This window comes from Anomaloglossus baeobatrachus, unplaced genomic scaffold (assembly GCF_048569485.1).
Source record: "Anomaloglossus baeobatrachus isolate aAnoBae1 unplaced genomic scaffold, aAnoBae1.hap1 Scaffold_51, whole genome shotgun sequence".
Lineage (NCBI taxonomy): Eukaryota > Metazoa > Chordata > Amphibia > Anura > Aromobatidae > Anomaloglossus > Anomaloglossus baeobatrachus.
Window position 1 is genome coordinate 450,358 of NW_027444458.1, and position 8,748 is coordinate 459,105.

The window sequence follows — 8,748 nt, forward strand, 5'->3', positions numbered from 1 at the left end:
TTTTGAAGCGAAATTGTTCCTTTCGGGGGGTATTGCAACTTTTTGGCATTTTGAGGCGAAATTGTTCCCTTGGGGGGTTTTGCAATTTCTTGCCATTTTGAGGCAAAATTGTTCCTTTCGGGGGGTATTTAAACTTTTCGGCATTTTGAGGCGAAATTGTTCCTTTGGGGGGGTATTGCAACTTTTGGCCATTTTGAAGCAAAATTGTTCCTTTGGGGGGGCATTGCAACTTTTTGGCATTTTGAAGCGAAGTTGTTCCTTTGGGGGGTATTGCAATTTTTGGCCATTTTGAAGCGAAATTGTTCCTTTGGGGGGGTATTGCAACTTTTCGGCATTTTGAGGCGAAATTGTTCCTTTGGGGGGGTATTGCAACTTTTCGGCATTTTGAAGCGAAATTGTTCCTTTGGGGGGGTAATGCAATTTTTTTTTCATTTTGAGGCGAAATTGTTCCTTTCGGGGGGTATTGCAATTTTTTGCCATTTTGAAGCGAAATTGTACCTTTGGGGTGGTATTGCAACTTTTCGGCATTTTGAAGCGAAATTGTTCCTTGGGGGGTATTGCAATTTTGTGCCATTTTGAGGCGAAATTGTTCCTTTGGGGGGGTATTGCAACTTTTGGCCATTTTGAAGTGAAATTGTTCCTTTTGGGGGGTATTGCAACTTTTCAGCATTTTGAGGCGAAATAGTTCCTTTGGGGGGTATTGCCATTTTTTGCCATTTTGAGGCGAAATTGTTGCTTTGGGGGGTATTGCATCTTTTGGCCATTTTGAAGCGAAATTGTTCCTTTCAAGGGGTATTGCAACTTTTCGGCATTTTGAGGCGAAATTGTTCCTTTGGGGGTATTGCAACTTTTGGCCATTTTGAAGCGAAATTGTTCCTTTGGGGGGGTATTGCAACTTTTCGGCATTTTGAGGCGAAATTGTTCCTTTGGGGTGGTATTGCAATTTTTTGCCATTTTGAGGCGAAATTGTTCCTTTGGGGGGGTATTGCAACTTTTGGCCATTTTGAAGCGAAATTGTTCCTTTGGGGGGGTATTGCAATTTTTTGCCATATTGAGGCGAAACTGTTCCTTTGGGGGGGTATTGCAACTTTTGGCCATATTGAAGCGAAATTGTTCCTTTGGGGGGGTATTACAATTTTTAACCATTTTGAGGCGAAATTGTTCCTTTGGGGGGGTATTGTAACTTTTGGCCATTTTGAAGCGAAATTGTTCCTTTGGGGGGGTAATTGCAATTTTTTTTTCATTTTGAGGCGAAATTGTTCCTTTCGGGGGGTATTGCAACTTTTCGGCATTTTGAAGCAAAATTGTTCCTTTGGGGGGGTAATTGCAATTTTTTTCCATTTTGAGGCGAAATTGTTCCTTTGGCGGGGTATTGCAACTTTTGGCCATTTTGAAGCGAAATTGTTCCTTTCGGGGGGTATTGCAACTTTTCGGCATTTTGAGGCGAAATTGTTCCTTTGGGGGGGTATTGCAACTTTTGGCCATTTTGAAGCGAAATTGTTCCTTTGGGGGGGTATTGCAATTTTTTGCCATTTTGAGGCGGAATTGTTCCTTTGGGGGGTATTGCAACTTTTGGCCATTTTGAAGCGAAATTGTTCCTTTCGGGGGGTATTACAATTTTTGGCCATTTTGAGGCGAAATTGTTCCTTTGGGGGGGTATTGCAACTTTTGGTCATTTTGAAGCGAAATTGTTCCTTTGGGGGGGTATTGCAACTTTTCGGCATTTTGAAGCGAAATTGTTCCTTTGGGGGGGTATTGCAATTTTTTTCCATTTTGAGGCGAAATTGTTCCTTTGGGGGGGTATTGCAACTTTTGGCCATTTTGAAGCGAAATTGTACCTTTCGGGGGGTATTGCAACTTTTCGGCATTTTGAGGCGAAATTGTTCCTTTGGGGGGGTTTTGCAATTTCTTGCCATTTTGAGGCGAAATTGTTCCTTTGTGGGGGTATTGCAACTTTTGGCCATTTTGAAGCAAAATTGTTCCTTTGGGGGGGCATTGCAACTTTTCGGCATTTTGAAGCGAAGTTGTTCCTTTGGGGGGGTATTGCAACTTTTGGCCATCTTGAAGCGAAATTGTTCCTTTAGGGGGGTATTGCAACTTTTCGGCATTTTGAGGCGAAATTGTTCCTTTGGGGGGGTATTGCAACTTTTGGCCATTTTGAAGCGAAATTGTTCCTTTGGGGGTATTGCAACTTTTCGGCATTTTGAGGCAAAATTGTTCCTTTGGGGAGGTATTGCATTTTTTTTTCATTTTGAGGCGAAATTGTTCCTTTGGGGGGTATTGCAACTTTTGGCCATTTTGAAGCGAAATTGTTCCTTTGGGGGGTATTGCAACTTTTCGGCATTTTGAGGCAAAATTGTTCCTTTGGGGGGGTATTGCAATTTTTTTCCATTTTGAGGCGAAATTGTTCCTTTGGGGGTGTATTGCAACTTTTGGCCATTTTGAAGCGAAATTGTTCCTTTGGGGGGGTATTGCAACTTTTCGGCATTTTGAGGCGAAATTGTTCCTTTGGGGGGTAATGCAACTTTTGGCCATTTTGAAGCGAAATTGTTCCTTTGGGGGGGTATTGCAATTTTTTGCCATTTAGAGGCGGAATTGTTCCTTTGGGGGGTATTGCAACTTTTGGCCATTTTGAAGCGAAATTGTTCCTTTGGGGGGGCATTGCAACTTTTCGGCAATTTGAAGCGAAGCTGTTCCTTTGGGGGGGTATTGCAACTTTTGGCCATTTTGAAGCAAAATTGTTCCTTTGGGGGGGCATTGCAACTTTTTGGCATTTTGAAGCGAAGTTGTTCCTTTGGGGGGGTATTGCAACTTTTGGCCATTTTGAAGCAAAATTGTTCCTTTAGGGGGGTATTGCAACTTTTCGGCATTTTGAGGCGAAATTGTTCCTTTGGGGGGTATTGCAATTTTTTTCCATTTTGAGGCGAAATTGTTCCTTTGGGAGGGTATTGCAACTTTTGGCCATTTTGAAGCGAAATTGTTCCTTTCGGGGGGTATTTAAACTTTTCGGCATTTTGAAGCGAAATTGTTCCTTTCGGGGGGTATTGCAACTTTTCGGCATTTTGAAGCGAAATTGTTCCTTTGGGGGGGTATTGCATCTTTTGACCATTTTGAAGCGAAATTGTTCCTTTGGAGGGGTATTGCAACTTTTCGGCATTTTGAGGCGAAATTGTTCCTTTGGGGGGTATTGCAATTTTTTTCCATTTTGAGGCGAAATTGTTCCTTTGGGAGGGTATTGCAACTTTTGGCCATTTTGAAGCGAAATTGTTCCTTTCGGGGGGTATTTAAACTTTTCGGCATTTTGAAGCGAAATTGTTCCTTTGGGGGGGGTATTGGAACTTTTCGGCATTTTGAAGCGAAATTGTTCCTTTGGGGGGGTTTTTCAACTTTTGGCCATTTTGAAGCGAAATTGTTCCTTTGGGGGGGTATTGCAACTTTTGGCTATTTTGAAGCAAAATTGTTCCTTTCGGGGGGTATTTAAACTTTTCGACATTTTGAGGCGAAATTGTTCCTTTGGGGGGGTATTGCAATTTTTTGCCATTTTGAGACGAAATTGTTCCTTTGGGGGGGTATTGCAACTTTTGGCCATATTGAAGCGAAATTGTTCCTTTGGGGGGGTATTACACTTTTTGGCCATTTTGAGGCGAAATTGTTCCTTTGGGGGGGTATTGTAACTTTTGGCCATTTTGAAGCGAAATTGTTCCTTTGGGGGGGTATTGCAACTTTTCGGCATTTTGAAGCGAAATTGTTCCTTTGGGGGGGTATTGCAATTTTTTTCCATTTTGAGGCGAAATTGTTCCTTTGGGGGGGTATTGCAACTTTTGGCCATTTTGAAGCGAAATTGTTCCTTTGGGGGGTATTGCAATTTTTTGCCATTTTGAGGCGGAATTGATCCTTTGGGGGGGTATTGCAACTTTTGGACATTTTGAAGTGAAATTGTTCGTTTCGGGGGGTATTGCAACTTTTCAGCATTTTGAGGCGAAATTGTTCCTTTGGGGGGGTATTGCAATTTTTTGCCATTTTGAGGCGAAATTGTTCCTTTGGGGGGGGTATTGCAACTTTTGTCCATATTGAAGCGAAATTGTTCCTTTGGGGGGGTATTACAATTTTTTGCCATTTTTAGGCGAAATTGTTCCTTTGGGGGGGTATTGCAACTTTTGGCCATTTTGAAGCAAAATTGTTCCTTTGGGGGGGCATTGCAACTTTTCGGCATTTTGAAGCGAAGTTGTTCCTTTGGGGGGGTATTGCAACTTTTGGCCATTTTGAAGCGAAATTGTTCCTTTGGGGGGGTATTGCAACTTTTCGGCATTTTGAGGCGAAATTGTTCCTTTGGGGGGGTATTGCTACTTATCTGCATTTTGAAGCGAAATTGTTCCTTTCGGGGGGTATTGCAACTTTTCGGCATTTTGAGGCGAAATTGTTCCTTTGGGGGGGTATTGCAATTTCTTGCCATTTTGAGGCGAAATTGTTCCTTTGGGGGGGTATTGCAACTTTTGGCCATTTTGAAGCAAAATTGTTCATTTCGGGGGGTATTTAAACTTTTCGGCATTTTGAGGCGAAATTGTTCCTTTGGGGGGGTATTTCAACTTTTGACCATTTTGAAGCGAAATTGTTCCTTTGGGGGGGCATTGCAGCTTTTCGGCATTTTGAAGCGAAATTGTTCCTTTGGGGGGGTATTGCAACTTTTGGCCATTTTGAAGCGAAATTGTTCCTTTGGCGGGGTATTGCAACTTTTGACCATTTTGAAGCGAAATTGTTCCTTTGGGGGGGTATTGCAACTTTTGGCCATTTTGAAGCGAAATTGTTCCTTTCGGGGGGTATTTAAACTTTTCGGCATTTTGAAGCGAAATTGTTCCTTTGGGGGGGTATTGGAACTTTTCGGCATTTTGAAGCGAAATTGTTCCTTTGGGGGGGTTTTTCAACTTTTGGCCATTTTGAAGCGAAATTGTTCCTTTGGGGGGGTATTGCAACTTTTGGCTATTTTGAAGCAAAATTGTTCCTTTCGGGGGGTATTTAAACTTTTCGACATTTTGAGGCGAAATTGTTCCTTTGGGGGGGTATTGCAACTTTTGGCCATTTTGAAGCGAAATTGTTCCTTTGGGGGGGCATTGCAACTTTTGGCCATTTTGAAGCGAAATTGTTCCTTTCGGGGGGTATTGCAACTTTTCAGCATTTTGAGGCGAAATTGTTCCTTTGGGGGGGTATTGCAATTTTTTGCCATTTTGAGACGAAATTGTTCCTTTGGGGGGGTATTGCAACTTTTGGCCATATTGAAGCGAAATTGTTCCTTTGGGGGGGTATTACACTTTTTGGCCATTTTGAGGCGAAATTGTTCCTTTGGAGGGGTATTGTAACTTTTGGCCATTTTGAAGCGAAATTGTTCCTTTGGGGGGGTATTGCAACTTTTCGGCATTTTGAAGCGAAATTGTTCCTTTGGGGGGGTATTGCAATTTTTTTCCATTTTGAGGCGAAATTGTTCCTTTGGGGGGGTATTGCAACTTTTGGCCATTTTGAAGCGAAATTGTTCCTTTGGGGGGTATTGCAATTTTTTGCCATTTTGAGGCGGAATTGATCCTTTGGGGGGGTATTGCAACTTTTGGCCATTTTGAAGCGAAATTGTTCCTTTCGGGGGGTATTGCAATTTTTTTTCCATTTTGAGGCGAAATTGTTCCTTTCGGTGGGTATTGATACTTCTCGGCATTTTGAGGCGAAATTGTTCCTTTGGGGGGGTATTGCAACTTTTGGACATTTTAAAGTTAAATTGTTCGTTTCGGGGGGTATTGCAACTTTTCAGCATTTTGAGGCGAAATTGTTCCTTTGGGGGGGTATTGCAATTTTTTGCCATTTTGAGGCGAAATTGTTCCTTTGGGGGGGTATTGCAACTTTTGTCCATATTGAAGCAAAATTGTTCCTTTGGGGGGGTATTACAATTTTTTGCCATTTTTAGGCGAAATTGTTCCTTTGGGGGGGTATTGCAACTTTTGGCCATTTTGAAGCAAAATTGTTCCTTTGGGGGGGCATTGCAACTTTTCGGCCATTTTGAAGCGAAATTGTTCCTTTCGGGGGGTATTGCAATTTTTTGCCATTTTGAAGCGAAATTGTACCTTTGGGGGGGTATTTAAACTTTTCGGCATTTTGAGGCGAAATTGTTCCTTTGGGGGGGTATTGCAACTTTTGGCCATTTTGAATCAAAATTGTTCCTTTGGGGGGGGCATTGCAACTTTTCGGCATTTTGAAGCGAAGTTGTTCCTTTGGGGGGGTATTGCAACTTTTGGCCATTTTGAGGCGAAATTGTTCCTTTGGGGGGGTATTGCAACTTTTGGCCATTTTGAAGCGAAATTGTTCCTTTGGGGGGTATTGCAATTTTTTGCCATTTTGAGGCGGAATTGATCCTTTGGGGGGGTATTGCAACTTTTGGCCATTTTGAAGCGAAATTGTTCCTTTCGGGGGGTATTGCAATTTTTTTTCCATTTTGAGGCGAAATTGTTCCTTTCGGTGGGTATTGATACTTCTCGGCATTTTGAGGCGAAATTGTTCCTTTGGGGGGGTATTGCAACTTTTGGACATTTTAAAGTGAAATTGTTCGTTTCGGGGGGTATTGCAACTTTTCAGCATTTTGAGGCGAAATTGTTCCTTTGGGGGGGTATTGCAATTTTTTGCCATTTTGAGGCGAAATTGTTCCTTTGGGGGGGTATTGCAACTTTTGTCCATATTGAAGCAAAATTGTTCCTTTGGGGGGGTATTACAATTTTTTGCCATTTTTAGGCGAAATTGTTCCTTTGGGGGGGTATTGCAACTTTTGGCCATTTTGAAGCAAAATTGTTCCTTTGGGGGGGCATTGCAACTTTTCGGCCATTTTGAAGCGAAATTGTTCCTTTCGGGGGGTATTGCAATTTTTTGCCATTTTGAAGCGAAATTGTACATTTGGGGGGGTATTTAAACTTTTCGGAATTTTGAGGCGAAATTGTTCCTTTGGGGGGGGCATTGCAACTTTTCGGCATTTTGAAGCGAAGTTGTTCCTTTTGGGGGGGTATTGCAACTTTTGGCCATTTTGAAGCGAAATTGTTCCTTTGGGGGGGTATTGCAACTTTTCGGCATTTTGAGACGAAATTGTTCCTTTGGGGGGGTATTGCAACTTTTGGCCATTTTGAAGTGAAATTGTTCCTTTCGGGGGGTATTGCAACTTTTCAGCATTTTGAGGCAAAATTGTTCCTTGGGGGGGTATTGCAATTTTTTTCCATTTTGAGGCGAAATTGTTCCTTTGGGGGGTATTGCAACTTTTCGGCATTTTGAGGCAAAATTGTTCCTTTGGGGGGGTATTGCAATTTTTTTCCATTTTGATGCGAAATTGTTCCTTTGGGGGGGTATTGCAACTTTTCGGCATTTTGAGGCGAAATTGTTCCTTTGGGGGTGTATTGCAACTTTTGGCCATTTTGAAACGAAATTGTTCCTTTGGGGGGGTATTGCAACTTTTCGGCATTTTGAGGCGAAATTGTTCCTTTGGGGGGGTAATGCAACTTTTGGCCATTTTGAAGCGAAATTGTTCCTTTGGGGGGGTATTGCAATTTTTTGCCACTTAGAGGCGGAATTGTTCCTTTGGGGGGTATTGCAACTTTTGGCCATTTTGAAGCGAAATTGTTCCTTTGGGGGGGCATTGCAACTTTTCGGCATTTTGAAGCGAAGTTGTTCCTTTGGGGGGGTATTGCAACTTTTGGCCATTTTGAAGCAAAATTGTTCCTTTGGGTGGGCATTGCAACTTTTCGGCATTTTGAAGCGAAGTTGTTCCTTTGGGGGGGTATTGCAACTTTTGGCCATTTTGAAGCGAAATTGTTCCTTTAGGGGGTATTGCAACTTTTCGGCATTTTGAGGCGAAATTGTTCCTTTGGGGGGGTATTGCAACTTTTCGGCATTTTGAAGCGAAATTGTTCCTTTGGGGGGCTATTGCAATTTTTTTTTCATTTTGAGGCGAAATTGTTCCTTTGGTGGGTATTGCAACTTTTGGCCATTTTGAAGCGAAATTGTTTTTTTGGGGGGTATTGCAACTTTTCGGCATTTTGAGGCAAAATTGTTCCTTTGGGGGGGTATTGCAATTTTTTTCCATTTTGAGGCGAAATTGTTCCTTTGGGGGGGTATTGCAACTTTTGGTTATTTTGAAGCGAAATTGTTCCTTTCGGGGGGTATTTAAACTTTTCGGCATTTTGAAGCGAAATTGTTCCTTTCGGGGGGTATTTAAACTTTTCGGCATTTTGAGGCGAAATTGTTCCTTTGGGGGGGTATTGCAACTTTTGGCCATTTGAAGCGAAATTGTTCCTTTGGGGGGGCATTGCAACTTTTCGGCATTTTGAAGCGAAATTGTTCCTTTGGGGGGGTATTGGAACTTTTCGGCATTTTGAAGCGAAATTGTTCCTTTGGGGGGGTGTTTCAACTTTTTGCCATTTTGAAGCGAAATTGTTCCTTTGGGGGGGTATTGCAACTTTTGGCCATTTTGAAGCGAAATTGTTCCTTTGGGGGGGCATTGCAACTTTTGGCCATTTTGAAGCGAAATTGTACCTTTGGGGGGTATTGCAATTTTTTGCCATTTTGAGGCGGAATTGATCCTTTGGGGGGGTATTGCAACTTTTGGCCATTTTGAAGCGAAATTGTTCATTTCGGGGGGTATTGCAACTTTTCGGCATTTTGAGGCGAAATTGTTCCTTTGGGGGGTATTGCAATTTTTTTTCCATTTTGAGGAGAAATTGTTCCTTTCGG